The sequence below is a fragment of the Hyla sarda genome, chromosome 6, assembly GCF_029499605.1.
Source record: "Hyla sarda isolate aHylSar1 chromosome 6, aHylSar1.hap1, whole genome shotgun sequence".
In the NCBI taxonomy this organism is placed as follows: Eukaryota; Metazoa; Chordata; class Amphibia; order Anura; family Hylidae; genus Hyla; species Hyla sarda.
In genome coordinates, this window is record NC_079194.1 from 198,853,717 (window position 1) to 198,871,735 (window position 18,019).

The following is an 18,019-nucleotide window of genomic DNA, read 5'->3' on the forward strand; positions in this document are numbered from 1 at the left end:
AGACTTGTCTTTCTCTTTTTGTAGGACGTATGACCTTCTAAGGACCACATGTCCTAATACATTAAAAATCACAGAATTCAAAGAGGCTGAATTCAAAGCTATCCGGTCAACTTTTAATACTGTGGGTGGACTTTGTATGAAAAAGATAAAGTTAAAAAAAAATCGAATAAGGAAGCTAAGTGCTTTCATGATTTGCCCACATTTTAAAGTACACAGTAAAATAATTATAAGATTGGATAAAGGCCGTTTTTATGGCCTACAGTTTACTATCCCACCAGAAAAAAATACACTGCATTGAAGTCAGACTGATGCGATCACTTGCACTTAGTGTTTCCTGACAATTTGTTCAGTGGTTGTGTTATGGTGTTGGATTGTGTCCAATTTCAGTTTGATTTATATCTGCAAAGTGTCTGTGAGCTGAAGATTGCAGTAGCCGACATCACAGATGACAGGAATCAGTAGCTAAATGGACGCTGTCATCAAAACTTTGAACTACTGAAATATAAATATAAAAGAAAAATCAAATAAATTCTGTTCATGATGCTTGCTTGGAAGGGTGAGTTCAGATATGGGAAGAAATACATTGCAATTATGCTGCAGACTAGTTACACACAGATGTTGCCATGGAACTGAAAAGGTTGAAATCTGCTGCATACTCTTAATTTTATATACCCATTTTACATGTGTTGTACTTTAATCTTGTGTGGATTTTGGTGCAGAAACACTGAAACTCCCGTACATCCCAGAGATATAGGGGGAAATTTATCATTGCTTTTAGCAAAAATTTTTGTCTATGTTTTAGCGCAGTTCAGACGCAAGCAGTATATTTAGAGACTTTTATGCGTCTATTGATATAGACAGTTTCACTCTTTTTGCCTACCCGTAGAACTTTTTCTTTTTTACCATGCAGTGGTCACGTATCTATCATTTGCGACTTTTGTGAAAAGTCGCTATTTTGTGCGCAAAGGTACTTTTTTGAGCTACACAACCTACCAGTAGGCGTGAGAATCACTTCTACCTTCCGCAATTCAACCTTTAACCTCTTGTAGAACACTGCGTCCCACTCCCCTTCTATGAGATGAGCGCGGGTCATAGCTGGGTGGTCCTGGCGGCTATCTACCACCAGGACCCATCTCTAATGCCAGACATCAACGATCACAGTGATGCCTGGCTTTAACACCCTTAGACACCACAATCACATTTAATTGTAGCGTCTAAAATCAGGAAAAATGTCCTGGCAGCTCTGTGAAATTAAGTAAAAATACCTAACCTGCCAAATACGGAACCCGGGAAAGTGTCTACTTCCCTCCCTCACAAGTGTCTAGAAAAAGTGTATGAGGTAGAGCTTTTCCCACCACAGCAGAGCTGCGCAAAATTCATCATCCTGCTGCACCTTCTTGATAAATAAGATGCACGCTAGTCAAACCCACCACCCAAATAAATGTGGGAAAATAGCTCTATCGTAGACATTCTTTGATAAATCTGGGCCATAGTGTTGGCCTATTCGGCCAGAGGGCCACCATTTTAAGGAGGAGGTTGTTTTATTAATTTGCTGTTGAATATCTGACTTATCTTTTGAAAAATGCCTGATGCTAAAGTGTCCCACCAATGAGGCCATCTCATGTGCTCACCACTGTTAGTTGGGTAAAAATAGGGCTCGTGCACAGAACTCACATTGCATCATACGGTTATATTGCCTACCCGTCCACCGTAGTGAGCTGCATTTTTCCACGCCGAATTGTGGAAAGCATGTGGGTTGACCCTTTAAGGAATCTTTCAATCTTAGATCCACCACTGAATTAGTTTTTATGTCTAGTCTGGGGTCTGATGATTTAGGGTTCTAGAGGGTCTTTTAAATTTTGAGGTCTATTCTGTGATCAGAATGAATGGGTGCTGGCTTTGGGTTTACATATATGTTACTCCTAAACCAGAAGAGGTAAGGTTACAATCATTGGTGCGTCCCCTTTTTTTGGAGTATATCAAGACGAATATCGAAGCCAATCAGGAAAAAAAACAAAATTCCCAATATACTGTATTAAAAATGTCAAAAAAATGCATAAAAAATTGGCTTTTTATTCATTAATACCTTAAGGACACAGGGCCCTTTCTATGATTCGTGCTCAGGAGCTAAGCTCGTGTCATAGTGGGGGGGGGGGGTCCTGGCGGCTATCAGCCGTGGCTGATCAGGTGAGAGGATGACACGAGGGCCCTTTCCTGCCTCCTTGCCATCCGATTGGTGCTCCAATGCTCCAGTCAGCCTTGGCAGTCAAGAGCAAAAGAGCACCGATAACACTAATCAATGCTTTTCAGTCTGATCACAGTGCTCTCCGCTTACACATCTTTCCATGTCAGGAACTGTCCAGAGTAGAAGCAAATCCCTATAGCAAACCTATCCTGCTCTGGACAGTTCCTGACATGGACAGAGGTATCAGCAGAGAGCACTGTGGTCAGAATGACAAGAACTCCAGAAATAAATACAACTTCCTGTGGAGCATACAGCAGCTGATAAGTACTGGAAGGATTAACCCCTTAAGGACCAGGGGGTTTTCCGTTTTTGCATTTTCGTTTTTTGCTCCTTGCCTTTAAAAAATCGTAACTCTTTCAATTTTGCACCTAAAAATCCATATGATGGCTTATTTTTTGAGCCACCAATTCTACTTTGTAATGACGTCAGTCATTTTGCCCAAAAATGAAAAAAAAAATCATTGTGCGACAAAATTGAAAAAAAAAACGCTGTTTTGTAACTTTTGGTGGCTTCCGTTTCTTCGTAGTACATTTTTCGGTAAAAATGACACCTTATCTTTATTCTGTAGGTCCATACGATTAAAATGATACCCTACTTATATAGGTTTGATTTTGTCGGACTTCTGGAAAAAATCATAACTACATGCAGGAAAATTAATACGTTTAAAATTGTCATCTTCTGACCCCTATAACTTTTTTATTTTTCCGTGTATGGGGCGGTATGAGGGCTCATTTTTTTGCGCCATGATCTGAAGTTTTTAACGGTGCCATTTTTGCATTGATAGGACTTATTGATCGCTTTTTATTCATTTTTAAATGATATAAAAAGTGACCAAAAATGCACTATTTTGGACTTTGGAATTTTTTTTTGCGCGCACGCCATTGACCGAGCGGTTTAATTAATTATCTATTTTTATAAATCGAACATTTCCGCACACGGTGATACCATATATGTTTATTTTTATTTACACTGTGTTTTTTTTTTTATTGGAAAAGTGGGGTGATTCAAACTTTTAATAGGGGAGGAGTTAAATGATATTCATTCACTTTTTTTTTGCAGTGTTATAGGTCCCATAGGGACCTATAACATAAGAAACCAGTGATCAACGATTCTGCCGCATGACTGCTCAGGCCTGGATCTAAGGCACAGAGCAGTCATTCGGCGATCGGACAGCGAGGAGGCAGGTAGGGGCCCTCCCGCTGTCCTGTCAGCTGTTCGGGATGCCGCGATTAGCCGCGGCTATCCCGAACAGCCCGACTGAGCTAGCCGGCAACCTTCACTTTTAGCCGCGCGGCTCTGAGCGAGCGGCTAAAGGGTTAACAGCGCGCGGCGCCGCGATCGGCGCTACGCGCTATTAGAGGCGGGTCCCGGCTTCACTATGACGCCGGGCCCGCCGTGAAATGACGCGGGGTTACTGTGTAACCCCGCGTTATATCAGGAGAACAGGAACAAGGACATACTGGTACGTCCTTGGTCCTTAAGGGGTTAAGATTTTTTAATAGAAGTAATTTACAAATTTCCACCAGTGTACCCCTTTAATTAAACTGCACGTTCAATGGCGTATACGGAAAAAAAAAGGGGGGGGTTATCCAATGCTTGCCTGATAAAAAAAAAAAAAAGCGATGAATGGCAACCAGACACCAATGTAGTTTCTGGTAGGTAAAACACAAAAGGAAAAGCGGTATGATTTTATGATATAGCAATAAGTATTGCCTAGAGGCGCCAATTAATAAACGTAATGGCTAATTCAGAGTGAATAGTCAGGCCTAGAGATATTAATTGCATTGGTTATATATTGTTCAGCAAGTTCACATATTTAACATAGGTCATACGGTCATATTAGCAGCAATACAACACTAGAAAAAGGTATACAGTGGTGTGGTCCACACCTTCATTTGGGTGCTTTGGTCTTCACCTTTCTCCTGGTGATTTTGTCCAGGTCTGGTTACTGGGCTGTTGCCATGTAGAATCCATGGGTTGTTGTTGTACCTGAATTTGGATTGGTCCTGTTGTCTGGCAGCAGCAATATTGGATGGATATAAGCAAGTGCGGTCTTCAATGCTTTCGGGATCAAGAAAGAAGAAGTCAGCCCCACCACCTGCCCTTATTTTATTCCTTTATTGATTAGTTGCAGTCTTTATAAGAAGGGTTGTCAACCTACTGCTGGTTGGACATGATGTAAGGTGTATTTGATGGAGCATGCTATGTTTGGTTTTACTAGTTTGTTAGTTATTTAAGTTAACTACTTATTATGTTTTTGTTATTATGGTAACCTTTAAAAAGTGACTGTGAACATATTTTACCCAATTTAAGTTCTGTGCCTTTTTTGGGGTTACTGTTTGTTTGAGGAGGGTGAAAGGTGAACTATAGCCCCTCCATGTGCCTGGTAAGCTTGTTTGGAGAGGGTCAAAGGTGAACTGTAGTGCTCCCATGTGCTTAATAACATATGAACTTTATACTTCTGGAAGCCAATGCAACAGCCAATTGTAACAGGGTCCATCAACTACAATGAACACTTTAATTACAGATACACATTAACATCTATTACAAGTTTTTCACCATAATTGATACTTCAGAAATCTGAATCATGTTGTTTCATTGTGATTCATTCTTGAAATTTTGTAATTAAATAACAAGTGGCATTTAATATTAGACTGGGTTTCCACTTGGCAACTTTTTGGAAACCTGTCACTGCAGTTTTTGAGCCAAAGCCAGAAGTGGATCCATGAGAAAGGAGAAGCATAAATCCTTTCTTTATATTTCCCATTCATTTTGAATACACTCCTGGCTTTGACTCTAAAATTAAAGTGGTAGTTTTCCAAAAACGCCAGTGGAAAAGTCCCAAAACCTTATCCTTGTCAGTAGGGTGTGTCCTTGTACAGTCTGACACTTCTCAAACAGTGCCAGACTGCGAAGGGACACACCCCATTGACAAGGAGAATGCTGCTGCCTGGTTGTCAATTCATAGCAAAACAAAGGAACAATACAAAACAGAATTTTATGAAAAAGATGTTTCAAAATTCTTCTTTTTTGGAACTTGAGATAAATCTCTACTTAACCTCTATCATATAACCAAAAAATGTATGCTACACTGGCCCTCATTTACTATTGCAAACTCGACATGTTTTGTTGGGTTGTGTGCCAGATTCTGTCGCATTGCGCCAGAAATTCTCTCTGCGACAGATTTTGCGCCAGAATTGAAAAAACCCGACTAACTATAAAATTTGCTAAGAAAACCCGAAAAAGCTGCATGACTGCTGGGAAAAGGGCGTGTTCCCAACATTTTCACAAAAAAACAACATATTTACTAAGGTTTCCACATAAAATGTGGTGGATTTGAGCTGAGAAAAACCAGACAGATCAAATAAATTGTAGGTAATTAAAACCCACATAGAAACCTACACTCCACTCTTAGTAAATAAGGGCCAATGTGTTCACTCTTCTATTTGATGCTCACCAATAGCCTCACACAGAAGGAATAAAACAACATCCATATTAATGCCATCAAAATGACATTACAACAGAACCCCAACAGACCCCACTGTAAGTCACTGGGGTCCATTAGACTCCATTAGTACTTGTAGTACGACATCCTTATATATGCTAAATGTCAAAAAGGTTTTAGTCTAAGTAAAGTCAACATTTGCAAACAAGGCAGATGAGAAACACCTGACAGTCACACTATGCTGTCTTGTGCAGTGATCTTGTGTGCTTAGATAAGATGTTCCTCTGAACAGCAGTCGCTATATACTTTCCTATAGGCATAAACTGCAATTTCCTGGACATCCGTTATTAAAAAAAAAAAAAAAAACAAGTGCACAGCCACCGTAATATATATTTTGAAATAATATTATCAGATTCTCCAACGAAAAGAAAGTGTATGGTGTTACAAAGAGTGCCTAAAGTTGTGTATAGCAAATCACAGCAGGAGAAAGTAACAGACCTGACACTGTCCTTCGCTTGTAAGCAGCTAGACTCAGCAGACATTGATTTCAATCATGGCAAATTAGATTGTATTGGTTCGTGGTGGTGCTACACGATACAGTCCATTATCCATAAATCACAGAAAATTGAAGAAAGAAAGAAAAATGGAGCACTCACCACAGAAACCTATTGTTAATGCTCTATTCCAAACAGAAAATCTAACAACAGATACTGCAGAATGATGCAGAGCAGATCATGCAGGGGCACTCAGTGGACAACGGCAGCACTTCACGCCAATTGGCGTCTCATCATGTAGGGGTGTTTACTGGAACTGTAGCTGTTTCACGCTAATGGAGGTCTCTCCATTGTAACTTCATGCACTTTTTGTTGGAAAATCTGATACTATTATTCTGATACACACACATTTTCTATATATATATATATATATATATATATATGTGTGTGTGTGTGTGTGTGGGGCAAAAAAGTATTTAGTCAGCCACCAATTGTGTAAGTTCTCCCACTTAAAAAGATGAGAGAGGGCTGTAATTTTCATTATAGATATACCTCAACTATGAGAGACATAATGAGAAAAAAAATCCATAAAATCATATTGTCTGATTTTTTAAGAATTTATTTGCACTGACCATGAGGTTTAAAGCGGTACTATGGTGGAAAACTTTTTTTTTTTTTTTTTTTAAATCAACTGGTGCCAGAAAGTTAAACAGATTTGTAAATTACTTCTATTAAAAAAAGAATACCATCCAAAGAATACCATACCTACTGTGAAGCATGGGGGAGGAAACATCATGCTTTGGGGCTGTTTTTCAGCAAAGGGACCAGGACAACTGATCCGTGTAAAGGAAAGAATGAATCGGGCCATGTATCGTGAGATTTTAAGTGAATACCTCCTTCCATCAGCAAGGGCATTGAAGATGAAACGTGGCTGGGTCTTTCAGCATGACAATGATCCCAAACACACCGCCTGGGCAACGAAGGAGTGGCTTTATAAGAAGCATTTCAAGGTCCTGGAGTGGCCTAGCCAGTCTCCAGATCTCAACCACAAACTTTATATATATATTTTTTTTTTAATCAACTGGTGCCAGAAATTATTTTAAATTATTTCTATAAAAAAAATCTTAATCCTCCCCTCCACCCAGACATAAGTACCTGTACATGCAATCATATTTGACGGGCCTTCCCTGTCCTCTGACTTCTTATTTTAATCTTCTTTCGATCAACCATGTAATTAATATTGGGCTTGAGTTATGTTGTCCATTTGTTCCACTGTCATATAATGCCAACTCCTGCCTGAAGATTAATGATATTTTTCCTATCAAGGATTGACCGTTCCATATGTCTTCAGACGATGGTCACATGATTGTCTATCTTATCATATTTTACTGCCATGTTTTTATGTTTACTTATGTTCTGATATGAAAATAATAAAAACTTCAATTTTGAAAAAAAATCATAATCCTTCCAGTACTTATTAGCAGCTGTATACTACAGAGGAAATCCTTTTCTTTTTGGATTACTCTTCTGTCACGACCACAGTGCTCTCTGCTGACCTCTGCTGTTCATTTTAGGAACTGTCCAGAGCAGGAGAAAAGCCGCATAGCAAACATATGATGCTCTGGACAGTTCCTAAAGTGGACAGCAGAGGTCAGCAGAGAGCACTGTGGTTGTGACAGAAGAGAAATCCAAAAAGAAAAGCATTTCATCTGTAGTATACAGCCGCTAAAAAGGATTAAGAAGGATTTAAGATTTTTTTTTTTTTTTTTTTTTAAGTAATTTACAAAGCTGTTTAACTTCCTGGCACCAGTTGATTTAAAAAAAAAAAAGATTTCCACCGGAGTACCCCTTCAAAAGTCTGTGTTGCCCAGCGACAGCCCCAAAACATCACTGCTCTAGAGGAGATCTGCAAGGAGGAATGGGCCAAAATACCAGCAACAGTGTGTGAAAACCTTGTAAAGACGTACAGAAAATATTTGACCTCTGTCATTACCAGCAAAGGGTATATAACAAAGTATTGAGATGAACTTCTGTTATTGACCAAATACTTATTTTCCACCATAATTTGCAAATAAATTCTTTAAAAATCAGACAATGGGATTTTATGGATTTTTTTCTCATTATGTCTCTCATAGTTGAGGTATACCTATGATGAAAATTACAGGCCTCTCTCATCTTTTTAAGTGGGAGAACTTGCATAATTGGTGGCTGACTAAATACTTTTTTTTGCCCCAATGTATCTGGCCTTGACGCCTGATGAAAGGGCCAACCAGGCTTAGAAACGCATTGCGTGCAAATAAAGTATATTTCTCTTACCTTAATCTGGTCTCAACAATTCTTGAAGCCAACATCCTCCCCAGCAGCGCGGACACCTAGTTCCAAAATCCTGTTGTGCAAAATCTCCATTAAAATGTTTGTTTGGCTGGTTCTGTGTAGAAGTCTTGTATGGGAGAAATCTTAATGGCGGTCTAGGCCAGATAGTGAAAAAAAGAAAAGTAAACAACTCCAGTTGGAGAAGGCATCACCTGTAAATTGGGGGACTGGGGAGATAGGGAGAGGAACAGGGGGCCTGTTATAGAGGAAAGTAAAGCATATGAATTATACTACAATCATTACAAAATGTCTCTAATATGGGGGTGCAATTTTTTGGGAATGGGCTGTAAAGGGGTACTCGGGCAAAAAAAGTTGAGAACCACTGCTTTAAGTAGACTGTCCCTATATAATAGGCATTAAATTGAAACATGTTTTCAAACAGAGCTTTTCACACATAGCCCAAGAAAGCTAATATGATATTTCCCATCTAGTAGGAAATGTTGTTTAAGATTTTACAACTACAGTCAAAAGCTCATGTACAGAATTCATTTCAAACTAATTGTAAATAATTTGATATCTAATTTAATTATTGACAGTATTATGTTAAACATATGTGATTCAGTTGATGGAAAGTTGGTGAGCGTTATCACAACCTTGCAAAGGCCATAAATTGCAAGGTATATTGATATACTAGATGAAACCCAGACTTGCCAAATATCCCAAAGAACAATTTAAAAGAGTTATCCAGGAATAGAAGAACACAGCTACTTTCTATCAGAAACCTCTCCCCGTGTATCTCCAGGTTCGGTGTGGTTCTGTAGTTCAGTTCCATTGAAGTGAATGGAGCCAAGTTGTAAAACCACATCCAACCTGGAGACAGAAGTAAAGCTGTTTTTGAAAGAAATTAGCTGTGTTTTTCTATTCCTGGATAATCCCTTTAAATGTATTTGTTTGTCTATCAAGGTATAATATACTCACCTGTCTGGGCCCCAGGGTGGCGCATCTCTTCTTCAATGCTCTGTGCTACACTGAATTAGCCATTGTCTCACTCTTAGGAGGATTAATTGGCCAATGAGAGCATTACAATGCCAAGCCAATGCGGCTGTTTATTCTGTGTAGTTATAGTAACTTTTTGGATATTTTGGCTTTGGACATTGTTGAACTTTGTACCTGATAAACCCTTTTGTCTGATGATTTTGATTATGCATGACCTCCTGGGTTAGACTTCTGGACTGTTTACCCCTTAACCCCTCAGCATTTGATTTGGTATATATGTGTCCTCTTGGCATTTGCCCCGTCCCTGAAATATTTTGCTGACAAGCCCCCCTGCTAGATGACTATGATTTTTTCTCCTGGGGCTTCTGTCTTAGTTTGCAAACTGAGAACCCTTAGTGTTCGGCAGACGCAACCTCTCACAATGTCATCTGTTTGACTTTGCAAAAGGCTCCAGTTAAAGGAGTAGTCCAGTGGTGACCCAGTGGTGAACAACTTATCCCCTATCCTAAGGATAGGGGATAAGTTTGAGATCGCGGGGGGTCCGACCGCTGGGGCCCCCTGCGATCTCCTGTTTGGAGCCCCGACAGCCCGCGGGAAGGGGGCGTGTTGACCTCCACACGAAGCAACGGCTGACACGCCCCCTCAATACAACTCTATGGCAGAGCCGAAGCTCTGCCTTCGGCAATCTCCGGCTCTGCCATAGAGATGTATTGAGGGGGCATGTCGGCCGCCGCTTTGTGCGGGGGTCGACACCCGCTATCTGGCCGGAGAGCCTGGCCCCCGTACAGAGAGATCGCAGGGGGCCCCAGCGGTCGGACCCCCCACGATCTCAAACTTATCCCCTATCCTTAGGATAGGGGATACATTTTTCACCACTGGACTACCCCTTTAAGTCCCTGGGGTAACCTACCACTCAGAGTTGAGTGGAGTGTTGGTGGCTGTTTCAGATTAGTTTGCTGTAATTCAGGAACAGTTACCCACCTATCATTACAAAAGGACTAGCTTTGCACAATTTCTTTAGATCAGTTCACGTAATATTTTACTCTATTAGAATTAAGACAATAAACCAATAAGTGAGGGCTCAATAGTATATACTAGTACTTAACCATGTCTCTAGTGTAAACATAGAGAAACGCAAATACCCAAAGTACACTGAGACAAAATAATTCTTTAAACAAATGTGCATAGACTTTATTATCAAAAAATATATTAGTGACTATGGTTAAAACCAAGATATTAAAAAGGGAAAAGCAACAGGCAGACTACTACGGCGTCTGAGCATGGGACATAGAGTAATGGGGATACAATACATCAGCAGAAATATGTAAAATAGGGATAAAAATCACCAATCCTGATGTATACACACATAGATCAGTATAGGCTGTATAATAAATACTAGCAAATATCTACCTGCATATGTTACTGTATACACACAGAAGAAATAGAATATTGCACAATGCCCCAATAAAGATGACCGCAGAGAAAAGAATATATGCAGTTGTCGAAATGTTAAATGGGTACAGATAGGAATAGAGAACACAGGAACAGGGATTGTACAAGGTCACCCTTAGCCTACAATTACACCGGTCCTGCAGGTAAATCACAGAATGGAATCAAAAAACCCATAGCGGACGTCTTAGCCCAGCTCAGGATGCTATCCTAACAATGTTGTTTGGCAACAAGCTTCCTCAGGGAATGTCATGATCAGACGCCGTGGCAGTCTGGCTGTTGCTGTTCCCTTTTTAATATCTTGGTTTTAACCATACTCACTATTATATTTTTTGCTAATAAAGTCTATGCACATTTGTTTACAGTTTTCTATTAGAATTAAGACGTCAAACACTAATGAGAAAGAAAGTCACCATACCAGTATCCTGGAGAATGGATTTGTTGTGAATGGCAATATTGCCTGCAGCATTAAACTGTTTATTCCACTATGAATTATGAGAGAAAATATGTCTAGGTGTTTAATCTATCTTAAACCATTACTGCAATGTCAATTGACTTTTGACGTGTTACACAGACACTTGAAAAGTTAAAATCTGTTGGGGTCCCAGTGCTTAGATCTTATCTGATTTTATGTTGTAGCTGGGTAAAACATGTAATTCTGTGCTCATTACTGGGGACAGGCTACATAGACTGCAATGGAGCCTGTCTCCTGTAAACAGAGGGACTGCATGCCAAACCGGGGTGTAAAATTCACTACTATGCACTTCATCCGACTATTTCTTATGATCAGAGGGGTTCTCAACACTGAACTATTACTGTTATTTCAATTAACTCTTGGCATGCCGCACAGACATGTCAAAACTTTATTGATGGTAATGGTTTGGTTAGATCTAAATCAATTATCTGTATTTTGCAGCTTAATATTAAAATGTTCTCAAAGACTGTTATAGGTAGGGTATCATCAAAAATTACTGATCATTTTATTTATTTATTTATTTTTTATAAAATGTATTAAAATGGCGGTGTTGTATTTTAAGTGACCATCCACATAAAAAAAAACTTGAAAAAATCAGTTTTTCACTCTTGCCACTAAATGTTGTAATGATTGGGACATTACATTATCATTAGAGTGTGGGAGAATGAATACCTGCTCTGTTGTAAAGGTGTCCATACACTCAACAACTGTTTATTTAGTGGGCAGCAATCCCCCCTGATCAACCCATACACATAAGCATTCAGCAGAAAGGAAAGAGGAGGAATAAGCAGCTGCCAACATGCCTGAACCTTATTTCCCAACAACATCATCCTCAGGAGACCCACATACAATTTATATAGTTGACTGGACTCACTGAAGTAGAAGGGATTAGCCAACCTTTCTGTATTCGGACCTTAATGCTCTGTATGTATCACACCTGCCACTCTCAGGACTAGGAGGTAGAGAGTTCCGCTGTTACTTCATGGTTACTATTATAGTCTATTGATATTTTTCTGTCAGTTGGCTCCTATTCATTTTAGTTGTTATAAAGCAGACATAACCTGCTGTACTGTCCATTCAGAAAATAGAGGAAGTATGTGTTTCTACCTAAAAAAAAATTGAACTAAAGAAAAAGTAGCTGCAACATGTTAGAAAAAAACAAACACATGTTGAGAACATTATAACATATTTTCCATTATGTTGTGTTTCACTATATATAGCTATTTTATTATACATTTACTTGCTGATGTAAACAGAAAAATGAACAAAAGTATGATTATATTAGATATAATAAAGCAGATGTTGTCCACATAAACTATACATCCCCAAATTGTGATGTCGCTGTTTTTTTTTATTTTGTTAAATGGGCACTGTCATTTACACTATCATGTACACTGAGGACAAGCAGGGTTTTATACACTGTGGACAAGCAGGGCTCTGTGCAGTGAGGACAAGCAGGGCTCTGTACCCTGAGGACAAGCAGGGCTCTGTGCAGTGAGGACAAGCAGGGCCCTGTACACTGAGGACAAGCAGGGCTCTGTGCACTGAGGACAAGCTGGGTTCTTTGAAGTGAGGACAAGCAGGGCTCTGTACACTGAGGACAAGCAGGGCTTTTTGCAGTGAGGACAAGCAGGGCTCTGTGCTCTGAGGACAAGCAGGATTCTGTACACTGAGGACAAGCAGGTCTCTGTACACTGAGGACAAGCAGGTCTCTGTACACTAAGGAAAAGCAGGGTTCTGTACACTGAGGACAAGTGGGCTCTGTGCAGTGAGGACAAGCAGGGTTCTGTGCAGTGAAGACAAGCAGGGCTTTGCACACTGAGGACAAGCAGGGCTCTGTGCAGTGAGGACAAGCAGGGCTCTGTGCAGTGAGGACAAGCAGGGCTCTGTGCAGTGAGGACAAGCAGGGCTTTATGCACTCAGGACTAGCATGGCTCTGTACACTGAGGACAAGCAGGGCTCTTTGCAGTGAGGACAAGCAGGACTCTGTGCAGTGAGGACAAGCAGGGCTTAATGCAGTGAATACAAGTAGGGCTCTGTGCACTGAGGACAAGCAGGATTCTGTACACTGAGGAAAAGCAGGTCTCTGTACACTGAGGACAAGCAGGGCTCTGTGCAGTGAGGACAAGCATGGCTCTGTACAGTGAGGACAAGCAGGGCTCTGTGCAGTGAGGACAAGCAGGACTCGGTGCACTGAGGACTAGCATGGTTCTGTACACTGAGGACAAGCAGGTCTCTGAACACTGAGGACAAGCAGGGCTCTGTGCAGTGAGGACAAGCTTGGCTCAGTGCACTGAGGACAATCAGGATTCTGTACACTGAGGACTGGCAGGGCTCTGTGTGGTGAGGACAAGAAGAGCTCAGTGCACTGAGGACATGCAGGGCTCTGTACACTGAGGACAAGCAGGGCTCTGTAAACTTAGGACAAGCAGGATTCTGTACACTGAGGACAAGCAGGTCTCTGTACACTGAGGACAAGCAGGTCTCTGTACACTGAGGACAAGCAGGGCTCTGTACACTGAGGACAAGCAGGATTCTGTACACTGAGGACAAGCAGGGCTCTGTGCAGTGAGGACAAGCACGGCTCTGTGCACTGAGGACAAGCAGGGCTCTGTACACTGAGGACAAGCAGGCTCTGTACACTGAGGACAAGCAGGATTCTGTACACTGAGGACAAGCAGGGCTCTGTACAGTGAGGACAAACACGGCTCTGTGCACTGAGGACATGCAGGGCTCTTTTACACTGAGGACAAGCAGGGCTCTGTGCACTGAGGACAAGCAGGGCTCTGTACACTGAGGACAAGCAGGGCTCTGTGCGCTGAGGACAAGCAGGGTTCTGTGCACTGTGGACAAGCAAGGCTCAATTCACTGATGACAAGCGGGCTCTGTGCAGTGAGGACAAGCATGGCTCTGTGCAGTGAGGGACAAGCAGGGATTTGTACACTGAGGACAAGCAGGGCTATGCGCAGTGAGGATAAGCAGGGCTCTGTGCAGTGAGGACAATCAGGGCTCTGTACAGTGAGGACAAGCAGGGCTCTGTGCAGTGAGGACAAGCGGGGCTCAGTGCACTGAGGACTAGCATGGCTCTGTACATGAGGACAAGCAGGGCTCTGTGCAGTGAGGACAAGCTGGGCTCTATGCAGTGAGGACAAGCAGGGCTCGGTGTGGTGAGGACAAGCAGGGCTCTATGCAGTGAGGACAATCAGGGCTCTGTACAGTTGAGGACAAGCAGGGCTCCTGTGCAGTGAGGACAAGCAGGGCTCGGTGCACTGAGGACTAGTATGGCTCTGTACACTGAGGACAAGCAGGGCTCTGTGCAGTGAGGACAAGCAGGGCTCTATGTAGGGAGGACAAGCAGGGCTCTGTACACTGAGGACAAGCAGGGCTCTGCACAGTGAGGACAAGCAGGGCTCTGTGCAGTGAGGACAAGCAGGGCTCTGTGCAGTGAAGACAAGCAGGGCTCTGTGCAGAGAGGACAAGCAGGGCTCTGTGCAGTGAGGACAAGCAGGACTCTGTACACTGAGGACATGCAGGGCTCTGTGCACATGAGGACAAGCAAGGCTCAGTGCACTGATGACAAGCAGAGCTTCTGTGCAGTGAGGACAAGCATGGCTCTGTACACTGAGGACAAGCAGGGCTCTGTGCAATGAGGACAAGCATGGCTTCTGTGCAATGAGGACAAGCTCGGCTCTGTGCAATGAGGACAAGCAGAGCTCTGTGCAATGAGGACAAGCAGGATTCTGTACACTGAGGACAAGCAGGGCTCTGTGTGGTGAGGAAAAAGCAGAGCTCAGTGCTGGAGGGACATGCAGGGCTCTGTGCACTGAGGACAAGCAGGATTCTGTACACTGAGGACAAGCACGGGCTCTGTACACTGAGGACAAGCAGGGGCTAATGTACACTAAGACAAGCAGGATTCTGTACACTGAGGACAAGCAGGGCTCTGTGCAGTGAGGACACGCAGAGCTCTGTGCACTGAGGACAAGCAGGACTCTGTACACTGAGGACAAGCAGGGCTCTGTACACTCAGGACAAGCAGGGCTCTGTACACTGAGGACAAGAAGGGCTCTGTACACTCAGGACAAGAGGGGTTCTGTACACTGAGGACAAGCAGGGCTCTGTGCAGTGAGGACACGCAGAGCTCTGTGCACTGAGGACAAGCAGGACTCTGTACACTGAGGACAAGCAGGGCTCTGTACACTCAGGACAAGCAGGGCTCTGTACACTGAGGACAAGAAGGGCTCTGTACACTCAGGACAAGAGGGTTCTGTACACTGAGGACAAGCAGGGCTCTGTACACATAGGACAAGCAGGGCTCTGTGCAGTGAGGACAAGTAGAGCTCTGTTCACTGAGGATGAGCAGGGCTCTGTGCAGAGAGGACAAGCAGGGCTCTGTACACTGAGGACAAGCAGGGCTCTGTGCAGTGAGGACAAGCATGGCTCTGTACACTGAGGACAAGCAGGGCTCTGTGCAATGAGGACAAGCAGGGCTCTGTGCAATAGAGGACAAGCTCGGCTCTGTGCACTGAGGGCAATCAGGATTCTGTAACACTGAGGACAAGCAGGGCTCTGTGTGGTGAGGACAAGCAGAGCTCAGTGCACTGAGGACATGCAGGGCTCTGTACACTGAGGACAAGCAGGGCTTGGAAACTTAGGACAAGCAGGATTCTGTACACTGAGGACAAGCAGGTCTCTGTACACTGAGGATAAACAGGGCTCTGTACACTGAGGACAAGCGGGACTTTTGTACAACTGAGGACAAGCAGGTCTCTGTACACTGAGGACAAGCAGGGCTCTGTGCAATGAGGACAAGCAGGGCTCTGTGCAATGAGGACAAGCTCGGCCTCTGTGCACTGAGGACAAGCAGGATTCTGTACACTGAGGACAAGCAGGGCTCTGTGTGGTCGAGGACAAGCAGAGCTCAGTGCACTGAGGACATGATGGGCTCTGTACACTGAGGACAAGCAGGGCTCTGTACACTGAGGACAAGCAGGGCTATGTACACTCAGGACAAGCAGGATTCTGTACACTGAGGACAAGCAGGGCTATGTGTAGTGAGGACACGCAGAGCTCTGTGCACTGAGGACAAGCAGGACTCTGTACACTGAGGACAATCAGGGCTCTGTGCAATGAGGACAAGCATGGCTCTGTGCAATGAGGACAAGCTCGGCTCTGTGCAATGAGGACAAGCAGAGCTCTGTGCAATGAGGACAAGCAGGATTCTGTACACTGAGGACAAGCAGGGCTCTGTGTGGTGAGGAAAAGCAGAGCTCAGTGCACTGAGGACATGCAGGGCTCTGCACACTGATGACAAGAGGGCTCTGTACACTGAGGACAAGCAGGGGCTCTGTACACTGAGGACAAGCAGGGCTATGTACACTCAGGACAAGCAGGATTCTGTACACTGAGGACAAGCAGGGCTCTGTGCAGTGAGGACACGCAGAGCTCTGTGCAGTGAGGACACGCAGAGCTCTGTGCACTGAGGACAAGCAGGACTCTGTACACTGAGGACAAGCAGGGCTCTGTACACTCAGGACAAGCAGGGCTCTGTACACTGAGGACAAGAAGGGCTCTGTACACTCAGGACAAGAGGGTTCTGTACACTGAGGACAAGCAGGGCTCTGTACACATAGGACAAGCAGGGCTCTGTGCAGTGAGGACAAGTAGAGCTCTGTTCACTGAGGATGAGCAGGCTCTGTGCAGAGAGGACAAGCAGGACTCTGTGCAGTGAGGACAAGCAGGACTCTATACACTGAGGACATGCAGGGCTCTGTGCACTGAGGACAAGCAAGGCTCAGTGCACTGATGACAAGCAGAGCTCTGTGCAGTGAGGACAAGCATGGCTCTGTACACTGAGGACAAGCAGGGCTCTGTGCAATGAGGACAAGCAGGGCTCTGTGCAATGAGGACAAGCTCGGCTCTGTGCACTGAGGGCAATCAGGATTCTGTACACTGAGGACAAGCAGGGCTCTGTGTGGTGAGGACAAGCAGAGCTCAGTGCACTGAGGACATGCAGGGCTCTGTACACTGAGGACAAGCAGGGCTCTGTACACTGAGGACAAGCAGGATTCTGTACACTGAGGACAAGCAGGTCTCTGTACACTGACGACAAACAGGGCTCTGTACACTGAGGACAAGCGGGATTTTGTACACTGAGGACAAGCAGGTCTCTGTACACTGAGGACAAGCAGGGCTCTGTGCAATGAGGACAAGCAGGGCTCTGTGCAATGAGGACAAGCTCGGCTCTGTGCACTGAGGACAAGCAGGATTCTGTACACTGAGGACAAGCAGGGCTCTGTGTGGTGAGGACAAGCAGAGCTCAGTGCACTGAGGACATGATGGGCTCTGTACACTGAGGACAAGCAGGGCTCTGTACACTGAGGACAAGCAGGGCTATGTACACTCAGGACAAGCAGGATCTGTACACTGAGGACAAGCAGGGCTATGTGTAGTGAGGACACGCAGAGCTCTGTGCACTGAGGACAAGCAGGACTCTGTACACTGAGGACAATCAGGGCTCTGTACACTCAGGACAAGCAGGGCACAGTACACTGAGGACAAGAAGGGTTCTGTACACTCAGGACAAGAGGGTTCTGTACACT

General features: G+C 43.7%; 1 long non-coding RNA gene across 1 annotated transcript in view; it reads right to left on the minus strand.

The window, feature by feature from the left end:
* Nucleotides 1-378: 378 nt before the first annotated feature.
* The window catches only part of LOC130276581 (uncharacterized), a 48,146-nt gene continuing 30,505 nt past the window's right edge, over nt 379-18,019 (minus strand). Inside the window, exons 2-4 of the long non-coding RNA XR_008845176.1 lie at nt 8,501-8,652; nt 4,135-4,306; nt 379-495 (exon numbers count right to left, since the gene is read on the minus strand). This is a non-coding gene — a long non-coding RNA (uncharacterized LOC130276581). The remainder of the gene's footprint in view (nt 496-4,134; nt 4,307-8,500; nt 8,653-18,019) is intronic.